We start from the raw sequence: 26,276 nt of genomic DNA, 5'->3' as shown, positions 1-26,276 counted from the left end.
TCATCAGACATGCCAGAAAAGGAATGGGGAATCTTCATCGTAGTGTCGTCATTCCACGGGTCACTGCACCAGCACGATGACGGAATGGTCATTTTTTCCGTACACCCATTCCGCTACCACACTGTTACGCCGGCCCGTGGTTCTCCTATCTGAGAGAGAAAGAGAGAGACAGAGAAGCATATCTGGACTAGAACTCTTATTCTTGATTATATGCGCGTGCACGAAGGACTTGCTCTTTGTTCCACGATCACTCGATGACTGGCGACGACGCTCTCAGGCTCTCTTCCGGGTTTTCCGGTGCTACACAAAGAGAGAGAGTACTATTGTAATCCTATATGCATCAAATCCCCATCACAGCCTACCGTATTCTCAGCTTCCGTAAGGGAAGGAGTGTACGGCATCCACGAGATAGCGCTTGTCGTCGTAGGGTACCAAGCTTTTGCTTTATACTCTGGATGATGCACTGCTTTTGAGAGACTGTCTTTTCATCGAAGAGAGAATCTCAGTACACTTCGTGCAATACGTGTTCCCTCACCACGTCTTTTTTAACTCCTTTTGCTCTCGCGATCTGTTTGTGTGACCCAGCCAAGAGAATGCTGTACATCCTCGCTCGGATGGGTACGACTTCCTGAATAACAACACCTCCCATCTCGTCTTTGAAGCACCCAATCTGGTTTGCGTGCTCGTCGTTGAGAAGCGGGCGCTCAGCCGGATAGGAAAACAGATCTAGCTCATTCTCAATGTTCATCAGCTGCTCTTTCAGGCTTTCACACGTTAGGAAAAAAGTTATGCTGTCCGTATTGCTATAGATAAATTGCACCAGACATGTCAAGCGAGAAAAAGGCGACTCGTAGATGAAGCTGTACATTCGGACTTTGGATATCTCTAAAATGGCAAAGTTCATGTAAAGGGTGTGCGTGCATTTGATGCGACGCTGTTTCATGTCGTACAAGATGCACTTGTCACTCAGAATGTGAAAATGCTGACTTGACTATCGACGGAGCTAGCTTTTCATAGTGCGCTTTCTTTGTTGTAGGCTATAGCGTACCTTTTCATCCGTCTCACATTTTGTATCGCCTTACAGAAGGTACTGTTCGACATGGTTTTGTACAGAAGTCGTTCGAATTTCGTGGTCGCAGCATTCCTCAACGCGACGTTTCTCTGCACAAAGGTTCACAAAAAGTTGTCTTGGCAGAACGAGAGGATGCTTTGAACACATTTTATTTTAATGCCCAGCCTCACGTACAGTGCGAGCAATGCATAATGAACGACGTAGCGTTCTTTGTCAGCAAGAATTTCTTTGTGGAAGGGGCGTTCAGCTTCGACCCTTGTTTTAAGTGTCTTTGGTAGGGGAGAGTTCGTTCTCGTCAACGCATCTGTGTTCGGATGCCAGGGGAAAATCCCTGGTGAGCGCATGCAGTTCTTCGGGATACGACAAGTCTACCACGTAGACGTAACCCACTTCCGAATCGTGAGAAATGTTGAGAAAATCGATCTCGCTCCACCTCGAAGGATCGACCCACTCAAAACCTCCTGTTGGTAGATGGAAAGTCATCGTGTATGGGTACAAACTGTTCATGTCGAGGTACTGGATAAAAATCTTTTCTTGCTGGGGATCGTAATCGTCGCTGCCCTCGTGATTAGCCTGACAGTACCTGTGGAAGCTGTTACAAATGCCACCCCTGATTCCCTTCTCCATCATTTCGTACACCTCGTGATCGCTCATGAGATCGAGTTGGAGTTTGGTGAGCTTCAGAGCGCTGCCCCACACGTAACTGGCGAGGGACACGGTACGTAGGATTTCCAACCCATCTGTCTCTAGCGCAATCTTCATGAAATATGAGGTGGTGGAAACGATCACCATACTACTGATGGGTACAACGAAACGCGCCCTCGCCACTGCTGGCGAGGAGGGTTTCTACCAGGTTCGACAAGAAGAGTTTGAAAAACTGCGTGGTATCGCGGAAATGGACATCGCCAATGTTGAAACCTCTTATCTTTTCCGTACTTGAAGCTAAGATTCACGGTTCGCCCAGATTTAGGACGTCCATGTGACGGAGAAGCGAGCTCAAATCATATTGCAAGTTGTGCACGCACAGGTCGAGTTCTTTGGTGTTACGACACGTAAGGTTACACGTATCACACAGCGTCGCAACAAAATTCGATGAACCAGGCTCAATGAAGCTGGTGTGGTCGTGATACGACACCTTCTGTGTATGTCGGTTAAATTCTTCCCCACAATATTTAAAGTGTGTTGCTTATTGGTGACAAAGGTGGTCTTCGGGCTCATGACCAACGGAGAGGGGAGGCGGTTCAACCTATCGATTTGTTCGCTAAACCCCTTGAGCGCGAGCAAGCATTTTTGTGCTGCGTTGGGTCCCAAATAGCCACCTAGGCCTACTATTTTTCCGTCGCAGCTTCTCACTACGATGCGGTATGAGCTCATCCTGTGCACACTCATGGCGTCCTCAACAAGCACGTCCTTTTCCAAAACGCTCTCCGTGCCTAGCACCGCAAAATAGGGATAGGGATGCATGTATTGTATCTTGTCGAAGGAGATGCTCTCCCCCGCTTTTGGCATTTCGAGAGACACTTTACGTCTCGACACAGACGTTCGTGCTGCTGCAATGCCTCTCTCGTCCCGTAACCGGACGTGCATTTCTCGCAATAAAAATAGTCAGTTTGTCCCATGAAAGTGCTAAACTTTCTGATTTCATAGAAATGCTCCCAAACCTCAAGCAGATGAACCTTATCCTTATAGAGCGTGCAGGGAACCCGTCCAGTAGATATCGAACTCGTCTGCTCGTTGAACACGTAGATGTATTGAAGATTTTGTTTTTTCTCTCCTATGGGGTGATGTCTTCATGAGTGACTGGGAAGCAAGGTGGCCTGTACGTTACGCGCGTCTCCGGATTCGAAGGATTCATGTATTTGTGGTATCCGACATGAAGGTTTGGTTTGCTCCTCAACGGATGCAAGAGTTCCAGCACGTTTTATTTGAAACACTCGTTTTCAAGATTCGGTGGGAGTTTGACGTTTGTGAGAGTCTTTGTTTTTCTTTTCAACATTTCGGGAAGCTCGATCGTGCACCCAATCCGCTTCGGTTTTAAGCGCGTTAGTTTTGAAGTCGTCACATTGGACGTCGTTGAAGGTGAAACCAGACCCTTCTCTCGCATAGTTTTCTACGCGTTGCGAGGATTCTGCAATGGCAGCATTTATCCCGCCTTCGATTTATTTGTGGTTATGAACCACTCTCAAGTGCAAGTTCACGTAAAGGAGATGAGAAGTGAAACCGTCGGCTCCGTCCTTAATCATGAGCACTTTCGAGCACAGACAAAATTTGAAAGGCATGGGATATGCTTCCAGGACGCGCGTGATTACTGGAGCTATACTCGGTAGATAGAGTCGCAAATCGTCAACGTTGTCGTCGAGCGGGGAACAGAGAAGCGTGTACCTGGCAGCCGTCCCGTCGAATGCCTCATGTGTGACAAAGAAAGGAAGAAATCGTGATGCAGGCATGATTCTCTACGACGTGTTCTCGTAATTCAACGATTCAACGATCCTCGACGGGGTCCTCATACCTTCGAAATTCTGGGCTTGCATTTTGTGATTCATCTCTAGCCCTACCAGACAGAGGAATGAAATCTGCACACGACGGATCCCCTTCCCACATGAGCAGTTTGTCTGCACTGTCATGCCCATCTAGGGGTTTGTCGTCGTCCGTTTCAGGTATTACGAAAGGCTGACTACTCTCTCTATTGTCGTCGTTATCTGAAAGGACGACTGGGCAGTTACCGAGATTCTCTATTATAGCTTCGTGCTCTCTTTATACGGCCACGAGCATGGCATCGATGGGGTCGTACTGACATACAAGACACCGTGGCACTGCGGTCAAACAAAATCAGTACGAGATTCCCCTCACGAAACAATGCTCACTTTTCCCTTCAGTTGAAGAACGCTTGAGATTCATGATGATGAGAGAGGATGGGATGAGTCCCTGTGTGTATGTTCAGTGTCATGCGGTGACAGTGGCTATTGGTTCCCGAAAAACAATGCCATACATAAAATACACTCTCACAGCAGAGACAGTAAACTTACATTTTGTACAAGAAACGACTCACGTCGTGGATGGATGGATGCCCGTCATAGAACATTACACTAATGTCTAGCTAACACTCTGGTGGGCTCTGGGTCGACTTCTATTTGACGACGAGCAGGCCCACAGTGGCATTCGAACCCAGGAACCCCCTACGCTGGACGCGATACACTAACCACTAGTCTAATTCGTGCTGTGTGACGTTTTTCTTATCGCGGGGTTCGTGTCTAAACACATCAAACATGTCCAAACACGTTCACGGACGTTATAGAGAGTGAGAGGAACAGCTTTACTATAAATGTCGAAGTGATCGTTTGTTCGTCATTCTCGTGCCATCATGCTCAGCTTGGTAGATCCTCATAAATAATCCCCATGTCGTCATGATCGTTGAAATTTTTTAAGAGTTTCATTTCCAGTTTGCAACATTTTTGCTGCGCGTGAAGTCGGTTTTTCCCGCCTCACATATTTCGAGAGACTCGCAGCGCCCGCTTCTTCTGCACCAACTGCGGCGGATTGTGGTCTGAGGGTACGCTTCCTCATTATTGTTAATACGTCTGATGATCGATCACATTTTTTCAGAGCAAAAGCATTGGACGGACCGATTGATTCGCCCGTTTCTCAGCTGTCGGACGGTACCGTTCGATGTATGTTGCGAGGAACTTCAACTATTGAAGGAAGATGGAGAAGATGGACCATTAGTGTCACTGTATGACTGAAGAAGATTGTACGTGTGTGTGTGTGTGTTTGAGATAAAAAGACGTGCTTCTCACAGTCGTTTCCAGCAGATTATGAATGGGTACTGGCAGAATGTCTACCCCTGGTAATAACCTTCAAGCCTCCTCCGAAGACATTCTCTTTGTGAATCGGCGATCAGTTGGCCAACTGTCGTTGTGGTGGACTCTGGTCGAGAAACCCCAGCCATTGGCTAGACTCGAGCCTTAATCTGTACTTGGGCTTTCTCCCTGGATACGAAAGCAAAGCTGGAGGCTGACTCATGTATAACCTCTCACGAGAAATAATAAAAGGTTGTGTGTACTCTCATTCCGTCTCAGTCATGACGCCCAAGCAGAGGTTTGCAACTTTTGTGCAAACGCGAATGTATCGGGATTTGCTGCGGTTACGCGTTTGCGAGGGTGACTTTCGCTCGATTCTCCAGACGATACTCTTACATCTGTTCACCGTCAGTGGGAAGATTGCAAATAACATGGAGCGTTTTGTAGATCATAACCTCGAGCTGTTGGAAAAATATAGACGAGGAGAGGCAGTCGACCCGCGTCTCATCAACGCGGGTTTCAACCGACCCATCGTCCGTCACTACTGGCTTCTCCACACATCCCTCGACGTCACGGTGAGCGGCGACGATCATCGGGTCAGCACGTTGGAAGATCGTCTCGCAAGCGTCTTATGTATGTGAAACGAGTTCGCTCACGAGGAGATGTTTTATTGTTTCCTCATTCTCTTCGAGGTTACAGGAAAACATGGATACACATTTTTTCAAGCTGTAGCGTTTCGACATATGCGTGGCTACGTAGATACAAAAAAGCCCACAGTAAGGCGAAAAAGGCGATCGAATACACCTGTCGTTATACTCGTCCACTAGTAAAGTTCTTCGAAGGATTGCTTCGATGGGGGGAAGTCCGTAACTGTCGAAAAACACGGTAGACTCGTCGTAATTTTTCAGGTAGAGCACCCAGTTCTGGCCGCGCTTTCTTCGCACTTCCGTATTGATGATTAAATAGCCGGGCCTGCGTAAAAGGTAGGCTTCGTCGGAAGCGCGTATATTTCTTCTATGGGAAGGTGACCATACGGTCTTTGTCGATGCATATGAGCTTGGGACACTCGGAAATCAAAAGGACGGTGACCGCAGTGGCAGAGCGTTAGTGAAGCGTAATTGCAGGGGCATGTTTCCTTTTCGCCACTCGTTCAAATGCGAAGGAGAAGAACACTTGTCCACGTCCATGTTGAAGTAGACAAGGAATCCGTTTGTTTTAAATTAATCATAGTTGTACTTGAAATATTTTTCACCCAGTTCTTGCAAGAAGTTAAAGTCGGGAATTTTGACGAGGTTGCCCTTAAAGTCGTACTCCACGTCGTCCACGGAGAGCATCGAATGAGACATATCGTAAAGACGGAATTTGTAGGGGTTCGATTGGATGTCACTCAGAAAGTCAGACGTGGCAAGCAGGGCGATGCATAATTTCGAAGCCACCCTTTCGAGGTAAACATTTTCAAAGTGGGCGTCCTACTCCTGGCGCTCAAGCTTCGCACTTTGGTTTCCAATCCGCGTTAAGACGTAGATGGGTGATGTGGTCTGAAGTCGCCGCTCGTATTCCAAAAACAGGAAGGTGCCAACGTCACCTTTTCAAGTATAATGTCGTTAATGTCCACCTCGTAATTGTACATTTTCTTGTCGTTAGGGGCCAATATGAGTTTAAATCCGTCGTTGTTTACCAGGAAACTGACGCGAATTTCGACTGCAGGTACGATCAGGAGAGACTGTTGGAACAGGTCGGTATTGATCTGTCTGACCACGTTAAAGTATTTTCTAACTTTCGTCGCTTCGAAGCTTTGTTTCGGACCGCGTGACGAGACGGCGTAATCATTTTCTAAAAGTTCGTCGCCCTCGACAAGGAGTCAAGCAGCCAGGGACGCGGAATGAAGCACGACGTCCAAAATACTCTTGGGTAGTTTAATTTATAATCGAATGATGCCCGCCGGTCACATTTTTTATTTCTCTCGAAAAAAATATATGTTATCCCACCCACAAAAAGATGCAAAAGGTGCCTGACCGCAGGTTTGTGCGATATTTTCTGCTCCACCACGCTTCAAAACAACCAGCCCGATTTCGCGGCTTAAATTTTTTCCAAATTTGTGCCTTTGTGTCTCTTGAATGAGATGCCCATTTGAACAAAATTTGTTTTGCTGACAGAGTGGATGGTGCACGTTCCACTTTGGGCTATTAAATTTATATGGTCAAGAGGAAAGGATAGGAAAAAAATCCCGAAAACGCAACAGAGAGCCTTTTTACCGCACGTTTGGAAGGTCATGCCCGAGGTCCTGGACCTCCGACTGTGATGTTCCTCACATGAGGAGAAAGATCATTATCTGTTCTTTCGTTTGACATTAAATACATTGCTTTACCTTCAGCCATTATCTCGTAACAATCCCATGAACACTGAAGGGTAAGGTAAAACTATCATTTTCGCAGCAGTTTTTACCCAAAATGGACACCTTAAAATTTTCCGCTATTTTGTACTAACATAGCTGAAACATAGCTCTTTCAGGATATGCAATAAAATGTTTGCTTATTTTGCTACCACAGGGCCCGCAATTTTTTTTCGCACCCCTATGGGGCAGCACTCATGTGGATGAAACAAACGACAGAAAGGGACTGAACAAATAACAATATTTCATATATTCATGACGTCTTACGAATAGAGAGTAGAAAACGATACATCTGTACACAATATTCTTTCAACAGACTGTTGCACTCAAAGTTGTTCACAGCGCACGACTTGCCCCTCGTTGATCCATGTATATAACAATCGGAAATTTGGAACAGGGCGTACAACGGACCTGTCTTTTGCTTTTTTCACTTCCCTGAACGCTTCTGCACCCTCACGCGAAATTTCCAAAAGAACGGCAAAGTCGGTTTCAGCTTCTCTACCAGGTCAGCAGCTGTTTGTATCGCTTCTCCTGGAGCCGACCGAAGATCGTGCAGGAACGCACGGTGCTTGACGACACCGCCTACCCCGTCGCACGCGTTCTTCCCGTGTCCGGGCGGACTAAAGAGCCACTTCGTGACGTGATTTGACTTCAGCTCGTGGAAGTGGAACCGAATTTTGAAGTGCGCTGCAGCGCCGTCTGATACATAAGTCCAACGGCTGTACAGCGGCCCAGCTTCATCCATGTGATCGCCGATATTTTTTAGCGCCAAAAGTTGCGGTGTCGTGATGCATGTCGTCAGAGACGACGGCGTAGCACTGTGTTCCAGAGAAATAGTGCGCGACACAGGTAAAATTGGTTATCTGGTTCTTCCGCCAATGGTAGCCTTGTACTTCAGACGGAAAAACGGCAGTCCAATTTTTGGCGTAGTCGAAGTGGAGGACGTGTTTCCTGGGGCCTTCCAGCATCTTCTCACAACGTATCGCGTTTTGCTGGACGTTGCGCACGTAGTCATGCGTTATGTAGCGGACTAGCCACTTTCCAAGGATGGCTACAAATTGTTGAATATCGACTACAAGCTTTTTGACGGCCCTACATTCCCACACGACGGAGGAGGAGGAGGAGGAGTGTCTTTGGGAGGAACCCGAGAGGTCTGCCTGCCTGATTAGGCGGCATGTTTCTCGGGAAGGGAAAGGTGGTGGAGAGGAGGAGAGGAAAGGGTGAAGTGGAAGACCGAGCGGAATCCGCTCGGGGGGAGGATAGCTGCGTCCATGGGCCGACTTCAGGGGAACTGTGCCGGCATACGCCTATTACACATCTGAGGGAAACCCAGGAAAAACCCCAGACGGCACAGCCGGCCCGCGGGCACAGCCGGGCCCGTCTCCAAGCGCACGCGTTACCGCTGCGCCACCGGAGCTGGTTTCCCACATGACAATATCAATCTTTTCGGCATCGGCTCTTACCAGCAACCTGTCAGCGGTCCGGGCATCACCACCTGGGCACACTGCGCACCTTCCGCGTACGCAATCCTTCGTTTGCGTTGGGCACAAACACGGTGATTTCACATTTTCAAGCGTGACAAGGTTGTCTGAGGCGACACTGAGTGCATTGAGGCATAAATCGTAATTCGCGCAATACACACAGACACATCCTTCTCTGTAATGGTTCATTGAAACATGTGATGGACGAAGAGAATAAAACTTGGTCAGGCTCATTTTCACTTCGGGGTGAGATTCCTGAAATCTGTTGTACGTCTCTCGAATTGTGCGAGTCATATAACGGTTAGCCACAACGTCGCCGCCGATTGTGCCACGAGATTTGATAACGTCCCGCGGTCTCAGACTTCGCACTGAACAGTCCAGGTCGTCGTTGAGGTAATACGCAAGGGCCAGCTTGACGTGTTCGGGGTCAATAGCATTTCTGCAGAGTACTGGTCAGGGGTAGCCCATACACCCCCACTTTCTCAGAGCTTCTGACTCTTCGTTATCAAGTACATTGTTGTTTCGGGAATGGTTCGAAGGATTTCAGTTTTGGTGAATGAAGAGGGAAGTAGCGTCAACAGTCGGCATCTTTCCTGTATGGTTCTGCTTGAAGTGCATGCCTTCCGTAGGTTTTCGAGCAACTCATCGCGCTGTCTCTCTTCCATAGGTGGTTTTCGGGGCTGAACTTTACACCGTAGGTGCTGCTGAAACATCGGCGGATTTTTTGGACACGGTAGCATCAATTTCTTCCTGCTTCCGCTTAGTATATGGCGTGCTGTGTCGGACCTCAACCGGATGCCTCAGCGAGCTCACACCAATATCTTGCTCTGATTTTCTCCTGTTCACAGTCTGCAAAATTTCGGTGGAATCACTGAAGTCAGCGTCGTTGGGGCTTGAAGCCGGACGATCTTGTTCACCTCAAGGCCCTGCCTCAGCAACCTGCAGTCGAAACGTGTTGTAGCAGTTCACACATATTTCGTCGGTGTCGTGGACATGGACTGCCTCCGAGGTGCTCAGGATGGTCTTCAAAAGCCTTGATCCTATCAACGATACCGGCCTGACGTTCTTGTTCCAGGGTATTTTTTTCTTTTGTCGTTGAGTGCAGTACGGGCAGTATAGTCGACTTCTGGTGTGGCTACGGCTGGCTATGGGGAGCACAGAAGTACACGCTACGCCGACCACAAAACGAAATTCATACGTAACATCGAGGAAAGCAAGGCCTTTGTCTTAAAATGTGGAGAGCGGCGGGAACCCCCGTAGACGTCTAAAGACCCTCTTTTCCCACGCAGCGCCCCGACTTTCTCACCCATTGGAAGGCTAAATCCTTCAAATAATATTTCTAAAAGAAGTTAACCTTGAAGAGATAAGGGACCGGACATGTCCTATCATTCCCAGGAAGACCAGGCGACCAGTCCTTGGGCGATCTGTCGGCATCGTGGCACATCACCTGAGTGTTTCAAATTCCGTCTTTGTTCACAAGTACAAGAAGCCAGCAAATAACAAAACAAAATTACTAGAGAATAGACGTCTCGCGCTTCGGTCCGGCAAAGCCGGAGTATTTACAAATGCCATGTTCCTACGCCCGATTTCCTTTAAGCACGTAACCTGGAAGGGATTAACCGGGTGGGAAAGCATAGGCAATGAACTTTTGCTTGTCTGTGGACACCACAGTGATCTGTGCATATTACTTGTCGGCCTTCGGCATGACGGCACCCTCATCGAAAGCAAAAAAATGACACGGGGTGGGTAGAAGTCCACTCTTTTTGTACGTGTGTTTGACCCCTGCGAGCGGTGCCCAATAGGGGTGCGAAAAATAAATTGCGCGCCCTGTGGTACCAAAATAAGCAAACATTTTATTGCATACCCTGAAAAAGCTATGTCTCAGCTATGTTAGTACAAAATATCGGAAAATTTGAAGTTGTCCTTTCTGGGTAAAAACTGCCACGAAAATGAGAATTCTCCCGTTCACTTCCGTGTTCACGGCATTGTTACGGGATAATGGCTGAAGATAAAGCAATGTATTTAACGTCAAACGAAAGAGCAAAGAATCATCTTTCAGCTCATGTGAAGAACATCACAGTCAGAGATCCAGGGCCTCGGCCATAACCTTCCAAACGCGCGGTAAAAAGGCTCTATGTTGCGTTTTCGGGATTTCTTTTCGTATTCTTTTCTCTTGACCATATAAATTTAATAGCCCACGGTCCAACGTGCACCATCCACTCTGTAAGCCAAAAAAATTCGTTCAAATGGGACATCTCGTTCAAGTGATATAAGGTGACAAAGTTGAAAAATTTTAAGCCGCGAAATCGCGCCGGTTGCTTCGAAGCGCTGTGGACGGAGAAGAAAATAACGCAGAGACCTGCGGTCACGCACTTTTTGCATCTCTTTGTGGGTGGGATAACATGGGATAACGTGGGATAACGGTGGGACCGGCGGGCTTCATTCGATTATAAACGAAACTACAACTCGCTGGAACTGACGAGCTTGTTCTTCGCGTGAACGGTGAGCGTCTTAAACATGCTGCTCAACAGATGGTTTATTGGGAAAAATACATCTTTGTCGACCATTTCTCCTCCGTCGTCGCGAACGATGCGCGCGGTCAAAGAAACGAAACTGCCGTGGAGATCCAAGTGTACCCCTTCCAAATTTTTAATTGAAAATTCGGTCACTGTATTATTTACCCCGTTGACCCGATAGGCGAGAATCTTCCACTCCGTATGGAACAGAAGGGGTTCGTATATAATCACGTCACTCATCAGACAGAGCGGTGATCATTCCGACTGTTTTTTGTCTTGCCTTGACGGCATGGCCGCGGCGCAGCCGATGTGTGACCCTCACGGCGAACCAAAGATATCTTCAGGTGCGTCGTGTGTTGGCGCCTTCTGATGTCGTTTGTGTCATAGCTTCCCATTGTTCTTTCCAGAGCCCTGCCTGGAATCTAGCACGTCTCTCCTGGTTGCTATGGCCGTATTTTTAATGCGCCCTATATTCCTTCACCGTCGGCCAAATTCCAGGCCAAGCGCTTCACCTTTTTGTTGGCGATCGCTTTTATTTATTGCCAGATAGGATGATAAACTTGGATATGTTGCTTCACACACTGCGTCCTCGTTCGAAAAGGGGTCCCGTGTACACGGGAATTATTTTTGGGGAATTACGGTACATATCTAAAGTGCAATGTTAAATTGGTTCTACCTTTGGATCGCGATGGTAAACCTCTTCCTGTTTCGTCCGCGAGAACAATCGTCACTGACGGAATTTCGAATTGAGACAGGTAAAAAAAAATACTGATGTTATCTTCGGTGCAGGTGACGACGCGCTTCTTTTTCCCATAATAAAAGGGTAGTATTTTTAATATCGTTTTTCGCTCCCCACATAAGTGGGCTCCACGATATCCGTGTAGACAATTATGTTGTTAAAGGGGGTTCCAGGAGTACCCCGACGGAATTCGTACTATCCTCCTCTTCTCTCATGAACACGGTGCACGATTCGAAGCCCAAAAGCCCGGCCAGGTACTCGGAAAGTTTTAAGGTGGTGGTGCCCTCGGAAAGCCGAATTTGGTTTCTGTTCGGTTCGGTCGAAGCTGAAGCGCACGCGTTCGCCTATACGCGCTCTTTTGTCGCATCGGGAAATGCTTGGGGTGTAGCATAACAGCCGGGAGGCAGATTTCCTTGCAATGATCAAGGGATTTTCGTCTTCGTCGTGAAAGATAATTGACGTGCTATGGGGAGAGAGATGCCTAGAGTTTATTCGTGTCCCTCGACAGAAGTGAACCTCAGCACCTTTAAAAAGGGTTCTGAAACATGGAACTCTATGCCTTTTCAGAGAGTAGACATTATCCGCGAATTCTCGCGACGCGTTCAGCTTGTGCGACTGGAAATACTTCTTGAGTGTGTTACATAGGGATGTGGTATCCGATTTCAAAATGATGTCGCCGAAAGCAACAGATGCGGCATGCTCGAATAAGACTGAGGTGGCTTCGCGTTCGCTCATTTTCAGGTTCCATTTCCACGTCTTTCGCGTCTTCGGATAAGACTAAAGGAACCTCGATTTTCGCATCTTGCCTTTCATACCCGACATTTAAAAAAATCATTGTTTATGGTAAGATCCATCAGATCCACTTAATAGCGATTCGAGGGCTGAAGCGGACTATCGCAAGTTACCGTGAAGGCACTTAGTTTATTCGACTGAAACTTATCCATGCTGGCGTTTGAGAGGAGGTGGATGTAGATATCTGAAGTCATTTCTTAATTTTCACCACATCACTGCTCGGAACCCACCTGTCATGCTCTTTGTTGTAACCGAACCAGCGAAAGAAGGAAAAGCTCTGACCATTCACTTTCTTCCTTCTCTGCACTTTCGTTACTGGCTAAGGCTGTTTTGCGTCTAAGGTTACGACAATTACCTCCTCCTGGTAGAAAGATCCGTCCACTTCCTTACCCTGGTAATCTTCCAAATGCACGATGGGAGGGGACGTATCTCTCAGGAGGGAGACTGAAAATCTGATGCGACCCACTCCCTTCTCAGCTCTTTTGCAAACCGTTTCTGTGTAGTGGGACCCTCACTTTATCCCCCCTTTGAGCTTCTTTTTCACGGAGGCTACGACAGACTTCCCATTTATTTTATTGAACAGTTCCAATTCATTTTCCTGCGTGACTTTCGGCCGGGCTGATGCCCCACGTCCTGTGCTTGGCATTGTTGTAGTTGGGTACAATCTTGGGAAGCGCAGAAACGAAGTTCTATTTTCCGGTTACTCTACAATAACGAAATATCCTGTTGCGTAAAGTCCTTTCGACTCGTTCTGCTTGGAAACAAAGATGAGAGCAGGATATGAAAATTCGTACCACAACCGCACCGCACCATACTCATCTGTAACTGTAAAGGTTGATTACAGGAGATAAGGTGGAATACATGAGGACTTTCTTTGACGGTCTTGTTGTAGAATTCCCTTCTGTCGCAAAAGATGAGTGTACCGAATGTTACCTCTTCGAAAAATTCGTGTCATGGCCTTTTTAATTTTGGCAGGACATTTTGTCTTTTGCGGGAAGGTGCACAGAAAACGGGAGAGGGAATCAATTGCCACAAGAATGTAGCACCGAAGCCACCGTTGTAACTCTTGTATTTTGAAATGTCAACGAGATCACTTTGCCACACGTCGTTTATCTTGTGCGCAATGATGCATCTCCTATTAAGCATTCTTCTCACTGGATGATGCAGCGTGTAGGCGTCCAGATCTCTGAGGATGGCGAGAGCCTTCTTTTTGCTCAAGTGACGCGCTTTTCTAGAGTGGTCCGCTCCCCACAGACCACCTTCTGGTTTCTCATATCCCTCCATAAATCGTCCACCCAGTTGAGGCTTGTTGCTGCTGAGGCTCGCGAGATTTGGGGCAGGGAAATGAGGCGCAATGGGTTAGATACTTTGGCGAACCAGGAAGGTTTCTTCCCCGTCTTACGTTGCAAGAAATAATTGACGAGTTCGTAAATGGAGACAAACCTTGTGATCCCAGGGAATAACCTTTTTTAATTCCGAGACGACACTTTCCACTCCCTCTTCGTCAACCTGTGGAGAGAGGAGCGAATAGTCAATGTCATTTTTAGCGTCGGACGTCTTGCTTTTATTGTCGTAGGGATCGAACCTGTACTGCTTGAGTATGCGATAGAGTGCCTGCAGTATGAGTTTCACTTTGACTTCGTCACTCTCCTTCGAGGAAAGAATGTTTCCGATGCAGCCGGTCACTTCAATTCTGGTGGTCATTGGAGCGGGTGTCGAAAAGGTTCAACACAGCGGAAAGCAGGTGAGGAACCACCGAAGAAAGAACGCCAGATAGCACTTCACGAAATGCGGATTTTTGTCAATTGTTTCGTAGACGAGCCGACATAAGAAGCATTTGTACTTCTTCAAACGTGCAAACGTACCTGGAGCCAACGTCACCCTTCCATTCAATACATTGAGACAAATTTCAGCGAGACGTTTCATGTCGAATGACGAAAAACGTCTCAAGACGTCACGACGATGTGGACGGGGTAGAGTGGAGAGCACTTTCAGTAAAGTGAGGTGAGGACAGAGATTCATTTTGGAGCGTAGATATATTCACTGTTAAGGAAGATCTGGATAGACAGATGGGCTTGTGCTTATGCCCGAGCTAAGAAGTGGTGCATTCTTATTATTTGGGTTTTGTTCAGTAGACGTCTTGCTCTGCTCCGCTCAACTGGCTCTTCGTCTACATTGACGTCCTCCCGGAAAGATATTGCTACGCATCCTGTGATCCTCGTGTGTATAGTTTTGAAGATCCACAAGTAGATAAGCGTGGGGCAATGACATCGCTTCTTTATATGCGTCCAGAAAATATTCCGATCTTTTTCTGCCACATAGCCGTTGCCAAAATGTTTCATCTGGTGGATGCTGTGCACGGTGCGCCACAGGACGATATAACTGGCGTTGTAGGATATGGTTGTACAATAGCTACTGTTGAAAAAGGTGTTTTGAACAAGTAAGAAGGTCGACATGTTGGCGTGGTGAGAACCCCAAATGAAAAGATCGGTCACCTGCTTTAGGGAATTGGCGTCGGTCATGTGATCGACGAGGACGATGAGCCTATCAGGCGCGTGCCTCACGCTTGTGGCAGCTCCTTGGTAAATTTTACAGAGTCCCCAAATTCGTCCTCCATACTCAGCGAAGCACATTTCTTCATGTACAATATTTGTGATGAAGGCGTGTCCACGACGTCGTTTGGGTTCCTCAACACGTTTGCTACAAATGTGAATTTACCTCACATAGAGGGCCCACTTAAAATACAACGAAAAGGATGTCGGAAAGAAAAAGGTTCAGGGGAAGACATGGTGCATGTGTACACATTGCACGAAGAAAAAGAAGAGACTGAGACTCGTAGAGAAATGCAACTGTTTCATTTACATATCGTCCTCTAGATCCAAACTGCGTTCCGAATTTTATGCCAGATTATCCAGGCTAAAGTTTAACTTCTTTTTCGTCAGTCTGTCCGCCGCTATGATGCGGTCGAGTGCCTTCATCTTGTCCTGACACATTTCTTGTCACGCTCGTAACCATTCCAGGCAGTGGACTTAAAAGGCTTTCTGCACGATACCACAAATAAATTCACAAAGTTCTTCGTTTCTTGTCTTTTTCTGGCGACGAAAGAAATGAAAGAGAATAGACCGCACATGACATTCTTCACGTATTGGTGAGAATGATGATGCGAGCACAGTACGTGCTGCCTTTATAGAGCATTTTCAAATAAACATGTGGAAGGAAACGCTCGCTTGCATCAGTCACCCGCTGCCGCTCGTGGCATGAGGACGCGCGGTCGGTCGCTCTGCCGCCGCCGCACCACGGCAGTTGAGGTTTGGCTGTCGACTGGAGCAGAAGCTTTGTTACCAGACGTGAAAGGTGACTGATTTGGCATAGCCTTTTTCCCTGATGTTTGCACATTTGTTACTGCACTTGTGTTATGCCTTTTCTCCGTGCAGTCGCATGTTTAGCATTTGCTGTAGTAGTTAGGGCTTTTTCCCACATGACTCGACATGTTTGGCAGTGACTTCCATACAGTTGTTGCGAAGCGTTGTGAATCTTAAGCCTTTTCACAGTGTTGTTGCATGTTTAGCAGTGTGCGCCTAGCATTTTGTAGTGGCCATCTTGTGTTCGCTGCTGTGCGGTTAAGCATAATTGATCTCCTTAAGCCTTTTCTTTGTGCTCTCACATCTTTAACATTTGCCTAGCAGTTAGGCCTTTTCAACGGTGTTTTGTACGTGCTCTCGCATGTTTAGACTTGTTTAGAAGTGCCATTCTTGTTGCAATTTTACCCACCACTAGTATTTTTTTGTTCTCTGTCTTTCTCGCATAGAGCTATGAAGGCGGCGACATCTGGTGTGATACTTTGCAACTAGCTGGCCACCTGTCGTCGATCCCTACAACTACCGGCCTTCAACAAGGAACATGGCGGCCGCTGGTCACTCCAGAGTAGTTTCGTTGATGTGGCATCGCTAATAATAAATAATTGTTTAAACAATAAATTGTTTCTCACCACTCTATTTCAAATTTGTTTTCTGACCACGAGTTACCCACAACAGACAGAGTGGTCTGGACATGAGTTAGATGCTCCCCAATTTGTGTGGTGCCTCCCTGGAGGATCCCTGGAGGATGGTGATTAGCGTGGAGGGTCATAACTAGGTGCAATTGCTAATTTAATGGTGTCCAGACCAGCTGTGCGTTGTGGGTAACTGGTGGTCGAAGGTTACTACTTGTATATACCTGAACAAAAGATATAGTCTCAAAGTCATAATACCTCCTGGTACCGTGGATGGAGCATGCCTCATTGTGGTCCATGTTCAGTGCCATGAGACAGGCACAATCAGTAAGGACGACGAAGCTGATTCGAAGAGGAGGGTGCGGGTACTCGCGGTAGAACTAACAGTAGAAGGCAAACATCCCTCAAAGTGTGAGAATTGTACCTGACAGAGGGGATATGAATGTGTTGAGAATTTTTTCTCGTTAACGAAAAAAATATACACGTAACTTCCAAAATGTTATGAGAGAGAGTTTCTTCCACAAAGGCACATTTATTTTAAATCCTAAACGAGCTCAACTAACGAATGACACACATCGGAGTATGGTGACAGGATTATTTGTCTAGTTTAGGGAAAAAACACACCTGTGGATTTTAAATATGTTATAGGAGAGGATCTGCCCTACATGTTGCACGACTTCTTTCACTTCCTAGAAGACTTCAGTTTTGTGAGAATAGAACCTGAAAAGTGTTATTTTTGACGGATGTTGAATATTCTCGATTGCTTAGTTAGGCCATGAACACAGGTCAACTTCAAATTTTTACATGGAGCGAATATCCATACAGTAGTTTATTAATATAAGTAATCTCGGGGCCACAACATGATCCATTCTTGACCTCTTGGACCTCACCCAAGCCACACAACATGTTGACTCAATATTTAACCAATATTGGCAATACCAGACCAATATTGGGCCAACATGTAGTGCTCCTTGGGCACCGGACTTATTCTAGTTCCAAATGGGCTTCGGGAAGCTAGATGGACCCTACTCCTGCAACACCAGACAAAGAAACTGCAGAAATGCTGTCTGTATGTGTCAGAGGGGCGCGCACTGAACAACATTCTTTCATGTTTGGGCAAAGTTCAATGCGGTCCCAATGCTCAAGAAAACAAAATATAGAGAAAAAAGTTAAATAAAACGAAGAAATGCGCACTTTTTTCAGCAAAATCTAAGAGCTACACCCGTGGCCAGTTTCGCCTGCAATGGCCGAGGTTTGAAGACCCCTAGGTGTGAAATTTTGGGACAGAGTCGGCGTACTGAGAATTACCGGCGTGGCGCACATGTCTAGTTGCACCACACTGCACAACTTTCTACTGATATAAGTGGAAATGGCTGTTTTATGGGGAGACAAAGCACCGAGTTTCACCTCATACGCGCCCGAAGCGGGCGGAACTTGGTATCATATACTGAATAATAATAAAACAAACCATCACTCCAAAGCCGTGAAAAATGTAGTTAGTTTTAAAATAAGTTTCTCATGAGTGGTACTTAACCCAATATCGGATCCATCGTTCTCCATCAAGGGTATCCTAAATCTTTAGTCAAAGGTACGAAAAAGTTATGTGTTCTAATCAGTTTTTGTTGCATTACTCTAACTGATGTGGTGCCTATAAAAGTGTCATTGACAAAATCCTTTGAGAACAGATTAGTTCCAGAAGAATGGGAAACAAGCAGGATGCAGGAGTGGGTTAAGGCGTCTCGCTCGTTGGTGGTAGCCGATGTCGTGCTGAAGACTGGGAGGTGGTGAGCTCGAATCCTACTGCCAGCTGTGCTGTCTGAGGTTTTCCCGAAGACTTTCCACACGAATGTCGGCACAACTCCCCCTGAAGTCGGCCCAGGACGCATACTAACCCCCCTGTCTCCCAGTCCGTCCTCCCTACATCTGTCCACGTCTGTGCGCTGCTCATAGCCACAGTTGCTTCGCAGCTATAACACGCAATCAAAAAAGAATGAAAAATAAGTCGAGTTGTCCCAATACACAAACCGGGAGGCCCGTTCCATCTATCAAACCGCTGACGTGTATGTATGTCACACATATCACAACCTGCCTTCGCCAACATGGGATATTGAGTTCACGCCAGCATGGCTTCAAGTAGGGTTTTTCGACCGTTTTGCAACTCACAGCTGTTTTCGACCGTTTTGCAACTCAGAGAATTTCAGCATGATTTGGCAGTGGCAACTGATAATGGCTTTCAGATCGATTTTATTTTTATTGACTTTCGCGGAGCTTTGGACTGTAGTTCACACGAAAATCTCATTTAACCTATTCGATATCATGTACACAAATCTCATTCAGTAACTGCGAAAATCCTCATCCCCAATAGATGATTTCGGACAAATATTACATTGAAAATGGTGCAATATTCAATGAGTCTTAATGAGAAATCACAGTAAGTGTTAATGAGATGTAATGAGAAGCGGTGGCTTCCAACCCATTGAATGTCTTGTCTCATTGAACCAATGAGCCCCAGCAGGATATTTCTCATTGGAATGGTTCTCCATTTCGGTTCGCCAGTAGGTTTTTCTGGTATAGTCACATTAGATGTGTAGAGCTTTCCAATTAGTGTAAATGAAGTCCCGCAAAAATGAATTAAACTCAATGTGAATTGGATGAGTTACTGGATCAATACCCTACATATTGTATTCTATCACAGCACATATTCCAACTTCGGTGTAATATTCTCAGTTGCACTGTGCCTCCACATATGCACAATGTTTGGCTAGTAGTATGTACTGTCGTGCATCAGGTAGGGAGAAATAGCAAATCTAAAAGATGTAATTAACATTTAGCAGTAGCTGAAGGGGCAACCTCCTTCACTCTTGCTCTTTTCCGGGGAGCACCTCATGAAGCGCCACAATGCAGTGTAAACCGAACACTAGAGAAGAGGTTCCCAGAAGTCACTGTACAGAAGTAAGAGGCAAACAAATTTCAAGGTATCTTGAACGGAGTAAAGTATGAAGCATTATCCCAGCCCGGTCAGGTCGTCTCATCCATTGACAACTTCTCTTATACATTTAATATCGATGGAGCACAAGTATTTAAATCAGACAAAAATCATCTTGGCCAATTCACGTGATGATAAATGAGCTGCCGCAAACTGTGAGGCAGAAGCACATGCTTTTAACTGTGGTAAAGGAATGCCGGACATGAACACCTTCCTCGGACTCTGTAGACGATGCAAATGATATTTTCATATTTTCAGTGCTGTGACATGGAAGTGATGAATGTCATGGAAGCCAGGAAGCATTGTTAAAAGCAGATTCATTGGACTATGCTCTGCTGGTTGCCATCTCTGCCCCTCATGCAAAACGGTGTCGGGTTTCACGATACTGCGGATGTAGTTTGTGCTACCATGAAGGAGTGTACTATGCCCCAGCCATGGGGACCCTATCACTGCTAACATCCCAAGAGAAACGACTGATGAAGCAGCAGTGAGAAAGATGCAGCAGTCATTAAAGGACAACGGCTAACGTCTGCGGATCTGAAGAACCTGCTGCACTAATAAACATGCCACATTTTGAAATTATGCCTGAATTTGTTTCTGATTACATGCACACGATGTTCTTAGGCGTTGTACGGACTGTCACAGGTACGTGGCTGTCCGAAGCCAAAGAAGCATTCTGCAGCGTTTATTTTTATTCGCCACATACATTTTATTAAAAACTAGCAGAGCAAAATAGATGCAAAATAGGTTTTGTAGTTGAGCAATATGGACAAGTGAACATTCTCTGGAAGAAAGTATGTAACTACAAGACCACTAATTAATAAATATTGATTAATTAACTCTTTAATTATGGGATTTAGCATAAAAGTCTGAAAACAGAAAGGAATATATTCCTCGTTCCATGTGTACATTCCATGTGTAAACAAGCGTTAAAAGCGCACCTGTGTTGAAATGTTCATTGCTGAATTTCGCTATGCAAATGAGCCGAAACAAGAAATACGCGGTTTGCAAACGCAGAAATGAGGCAAACTTCGCCTTATCGGTCGAAGAGCGGTCTATCTGGCCAACGGATTAGTTCAAATATCAATCAGCATCATCGCTCCAAAGCACGTGTCCCTCTCACGTGGGTTGCATGTCGCTCCCCCCTCTCTGCGCCAGAAAAGTGCTCACTTCATGTTTCGGCTCATTTGCATAGAGAAATTCAGGGATGGTTATCTCAACGCACATGCGCGTTTATGTGTTTTTTTTTTACATGAAATTGTTTTCGACGACGAATACATTCCGTTCTGTTATTTCGTCTTTGCACGAAGTCCCCTAAGTAAAGAGTTATGAATTTTAGGTAATTAGTGATCATACGTTTTGACGATTTTCTTCGAGCGAATGTTCGAGTGGCCACATAATTTAACTGAAAAAACGGCATCTATTTTGATGTACTAGTTTTTTTTATAAAAATTCTGTAGCGAATAAAAACAAATACCCTGTATGTTTGCAAGAAAAAAACGATAATCGTCATTAGCAGAAGAATAATGACTCCACTAAGCTCTTTATCGAGGTTGTCGAAGGTCTCAAAATGAAAAGGTTGATCACTTTTTTAAGTTCTCCCGTGCATACAGGGTATCCTTAGTGAAGACTCAGATCGCATTGAAGCAACTGATTCAAGGTAAACTGCTGCACGAGCAAGCAGAAAGGGCCGAAATATGCAAGAAAATTATCAAGTGACAAATTGGAAGATTTATTGTAAGAATGTGAGACAGTCTGGCTGCAAATGAATACACTGTCTACACTCTAAGAAATTTCGTTCAAAAACAGACCTATTTACATGAACCGTTGATGTAAAATCTTACAGAACCATTTGTAGGCCCGCTCTAACAGGGCGGCTCAGTAAAACGTCACAAAAATGGTTGCTGAGGCGGTCTCCACTTCGGAGAGTCGGAGTATGTTTTGCAGCAGTCAGGTAACCCCGCAGAAGGAGCTGAAGACCAAAGCAGTAATCAGGACTCGTCCTTCTCGACAATTCGCCCACACCGTTATTGCTGTGAAGCAGGAACAGAGCAGGAACATTTCAAAGTGCCGACGGACGTGCCTGCCCTGCGGTCCTGTTGAAGCATTGGTATGTACACTGCAATTTTTGTTCTCGTAGTGCTGGAAGTCTGTTGTAGCTAATAGCTCCGGTAATGGATTGACATTTTGGACATATTCGCATACATCGCTTAGAATAGGGAAATCGTGTTTCGTACCTGTCACCCCGCAGGCGAAAAGTAGACGCTGTCACTGGTGTTCGTACGTCAGGTGTTCCCAGGTTGTCACGCCAGGTTGTCACTGGTGTTCGTACGTGTTCGTTGACTCCGGAGTGGCGAGTTGCGACTTGTCTCCAGTCGTGCGATTAAACTGCAATGCCATGTCCGGAGGAAGAGCTCTGAGTAAAATAGGATACAACATGGAACAATATGAACCCATAGTGACATGTAAGCACTCTAGTCCTCTGATGTGGGCTTGTACAGAGTCGTATAATTTTCATAGCAGATATACATGTCGGCTTGATCGTACAGGTTGTATGTCGGCGAGACTTTTCAGATGTTCTTGAATAAGAAGATTTTCGTTTCCAAAACGATCACGCAAAATAGCTATTGCATTGCCGTATGTGTCAGAAGTCAACTGAAGACCTCATACTGCATTCGCTGCTTCCCCTTGCAGGGCTGCCATCAGGTAGCTCATGTTATCGCTCGACGACAAATTTGCGTTGTCGTGTATGGCAGACTCGAACTGACTCCAAAACAATTGCCATTGCTGCCTTCTTCCGTCAAATTTCATCAAGTCTAATTTAGGAAGCCGAACTGCATTGTGCCGCGCTCTCTCTGGAGCCTGTGGCGGAAGCGTAACATCGTCGTTAGCGGTATTCCTGACAGCTACCACAGGTGGTACATTGTCACTATTCGTTCTTATGACTGGCAACGAAACATTTCCCTTTGCCAACAGGAACTCTTTTGCCTTGAATGTGGTAGTACCAATACGATTTTGATATTCGATTTGCCTCATAAATTCATCTTCAAATTCATCTTCAAATTCATCTTCAGTAAGAAGAGGTTCGATTTGACTGTCAACGTCCATAAGTATCGCATTGAGGCTGTTAAGACGTTCCATCCGTTCCTTGAAATCAGTCGCATCGCGTTCCTCGCTTGTCATGCGCCGTTCGATATCGTTCAGTAAGGTAGTTACCTGTGCACGCATGACTTTACGTTTCTTCAGAAGTTGTGGCTTCTCCATCTCGAAGTACAGGTACGGTCGCCCGTCGGCGGAAGAAGTCGAGAAATTGTCTCGGCGCTATGCCTCTGGTTAAGAGGTCGGCCCTGTTCGTAATGTCGGTTCATGCAATTGGTATTTGTGTTGTGCTCGTGATTTTTATTTTTGTTGTTGTTGTGCGCGAAATATGATAGTCACGCCTTTTAAGGAGTGCATCATAATTGTTCATGTCGGAAGGTGTAAGCTACGCGTTCTTGTTCTTTTCGCTTTTTCTTCACGGATGACGTACAAATGTAAGCTGCAACATCGATGACTTCACGTACGAGTTACGCTAGGCACCAAAGGAAACATCTTAAAGTCAGCAACTATAAGTTTCCATGTTGTGCGCCTGGATGCAATGTGAGGCGTTTTCTTCACATTCCGTTTTCTCTTCTCAGTGCCTAAGGAATCGTGCTCGTAAAGAGCAACATCTGCTGGCTCCAACGATTTCCAGTATGGAGGAGATTGAATCATTCCTTCTTGAAGAACTGCAGGTACCGACAGAATAACAGGGCATATAATATATAATTTTCTCCTGTAGGTAAGCTTTGTGCTGAGACTACGTGAATGAAGCCATGCGTGTTTGCTGCATTATAAAGCATATTATAGTAGTGCACTTTGTTCTCCAGGCAGCACAACCAATCCAGGATTACTCTGTTCCATCCACGCTAGTTATATTCGAAATCGGTAAGTTATGTGTTGAGATCGTGTTGTTGAAGCCAGGAGTGCTTTGCTACATTATGAAGCACATTGTATTAGTGCACGTTACGTTTCAGGCAGGCGAACCACTCTAGGGTGTCGCCCTTCCAACCACGCCAGTCATATTATCAATTGGTAAGTCTCGCCCCTCTCCCATACAAAAACTTCTGGGAAAAGCATGGGAGAGATTATGAACGTGCTGAGAAACGTTCATACCAACAGTTTCCTCCAAAGTATAACTTTGCGCAGACATTTCTTTTACTGCTAACTAGAACGGACAGAATACAAAAGTGTCCTAAATGTCAAACTGCACATATGGTTTGAGTACCCTAGAATATACAGCCCTCAAACATATGCTGACACAGCAATACCCATCTTATGTACCTAGTCCCGAAATTACAGTTGTACAGCTGCGCTGTCATTTGTGCTACTTGCTCTTGCTAACACTGTACTTCAGATGGGGTCTACATTTCTGATGCTTCCTTGAGATCTATCAACCGGTGGAAGTATATCAAGGCACAAGAAGCATTGTCCGAGTACAGAGAAGGTTCTCTTGCTGGGGGCATCAAGCAGCATCAAGCAAATGCTAGATGCATGAATGTGGATGCATGGATGCATGAATGGATGCATGAATGGATGCATGAATGGATGCATGAAGACCTTCAGAGTAGCCCCTCTGCACATGAGAAGAGTTAATGTATGATTGCAAGTGTACATGAAACTATAGGAAAATCCTCAATAAAGACAAGCAATTCTAGGACTGGTGGTTTTGTCATGGACTTCACCACGTTTCTTGCAGATTGTTTTTACCTGTAGAAAGAAATCCTTCCAAGTGAGTGAACGGAGTTAACAGGACTCCTGGACTATTTTTTTTCAGCACTTTCCTGTTAACAACAACAGAGAAATTTTTCTCAGTGTATGCAAACACGTTTAACAGAAAGGAATGTGCACGAAGAAGGAAGCGAAAACAGTGAAAACACCCATCTGCGTCCATTAATGTCTGATCCAAGCGCAGAAAGTAGATCCACACTAACAGGTATGAAAACAGATATACTACAAATCTCCAGTGTACATGCAGCAACAGTGACAACACTATAAGGAGATAATGTGTCACACAATTTGAGGCAGGCAAAGTCTGATACATGCATATGCGAAATCACGAACGTCACTTATCAGTAGCACTTTCTCATTTAATTGTCCGACAAAGCAAGTCCGTCCAGTGCAAGCGGGATGATGGCACGTCATGAGGGCAGTTCAGAGAACTATGGATATATATCGGGTCACTAGTACACATTTTGGATCGCACTTGGGACTTGAGGATCAAGCATCCAAAACACGGCGCTTACCTTTGTCGTAACAGAGCTCGTGCACGGGTTCAGGAACAAAATGCATAGCGGACCACCTCGCTACGTAAATGCAAAGACGTTAACATTTTTATACTGTCAGAAAAGCTGTAAAGGCAGGAAAAAACATGTAATTTACCAGACTGCGTCTTGCATTCTACACGCCAAGAGACCAACAGACGTTTACAAGTTAAAAGCATATTCCGAATTGATGCCGATGGCGCTCGGTCGCATATGACGACAAGAGCATTATGGCTGTAGTTTCGCTGTGACAGACTGGCAAAGGTGGGGGGGGGGGGGGGGGGGAGCCAAGAGCTGTCGCATTGCACAATCACTTTTTTGCAACCTACTCAGGAACGCGGAGTTGTGTGCATAACTTTGCACACGTTTCAGTCTTTATTTATTTTTTATCTTATTATTTTATCTATTTATTGTTATAATTATTATACTATTATTTTTTCTAATATTTCATCAATATATTTTATTGTACTTGAGCATAATTTAATATGCACACGTTGTGCACTTAATTTAGACAGTTATTTTCTCTTCTTTTTTTCGCTTTATATAAGCGCAGATTATCTTCATAACCAAGAATCTAACACTATCTGGCGTACTCGCTGGTCCCAATTCCAGCTCGAGTCCAGCATTGAACTATCCTGGTTTTCGAATGGAAGTTGGATGGTGTCAGAATGGAAATTCAAACTGCACTGACCCGGCATGGAAACTGCCTCGGCGAGCCTAGTTCCAGACCGGGATGGGTTTTCCAGACTGGTTCTACTGTAGATCCTGGCTGATTTTTTCTTTTTTTCTAGGCTCATTCTTAAGTTTGCGTGTGAAATGAAGCTTCACTGTGGAGCTGGCCTGTCGCTTTCATTGACATTAGAGAAACCAACAGCATTTCCGCTCGAATGAAACGACAGCTCCGAGTGGCACGCATGCCCATTAGTTGTGGCTGGTGTGATCTCGCTCAAAGGGTCACACGCTCTGGGTAGGTTCGTTTTATCCCGCAGCTACGGCTGATGGGTTTTGCGAAGCAAGACGTCGGCTGTTTGCAACAGGTGCAGGCACGTTGGGTGCAGGTGTTCCAGTTGATTTACAGTGGATGCTACAGTGGGATTGCCAGATATGTTGACGGTTTCGAACAATGTGTATCCTCTTCGGAAAGTCACTGCATGTAACTTCGTATTGA

General features: G+C 45.7%; 1 long non-coding RNA gene across 2 annotated transcripts; it reads right to left on the bottom strand.

Moving 5' to 3' along the window:
• Positions 1-181: 181 nt before the first annotated feature.
• Positions 182-25,362, bottom strand: LOC135378791 (uncharacterized). 2 transcript variants are annotated; one of them, XR_010418574.1, is made up of 5 exons: positions 25,091-25,362; positions 24,555-25,006; positions 22,004-22,154; positions 17,039-17,204; positions 182-300 (listed from the first exon to the last, which is right to left on the bottom strand). It is a non-coding gene; the product is annotated as an uncharacterized LOC135378791 (long non-coding RNA). The 2 variants fall into 2 exon arrangements; XR_010418573.1 differs by having other exon boundaries at positions 24,555-25,362.
• Between the last annotated feature and the right edge of the window lie 914 nt (positions 25,363-26,276).

This window comes from Ornithodoros turicata, chromosome 1 (genome assembly GCF_037126465.1).
Source record: "Ornithodoros turicata isolate Travis chromosome 1, ASM3712646v1, whole genome shotgun sequence".
Lineage (NCBI taxonomy): Eukaryota > Metazoa > Arthropoda > Arachnida > Ixodida > Argasidae > Ornithodoros > Ornithodoros turicata.
The sequence above is the reverse complement of the archived record's forward strand: the minus strand, read 5'-3'. Positions and strand labels throughout refer to the sequence as shown.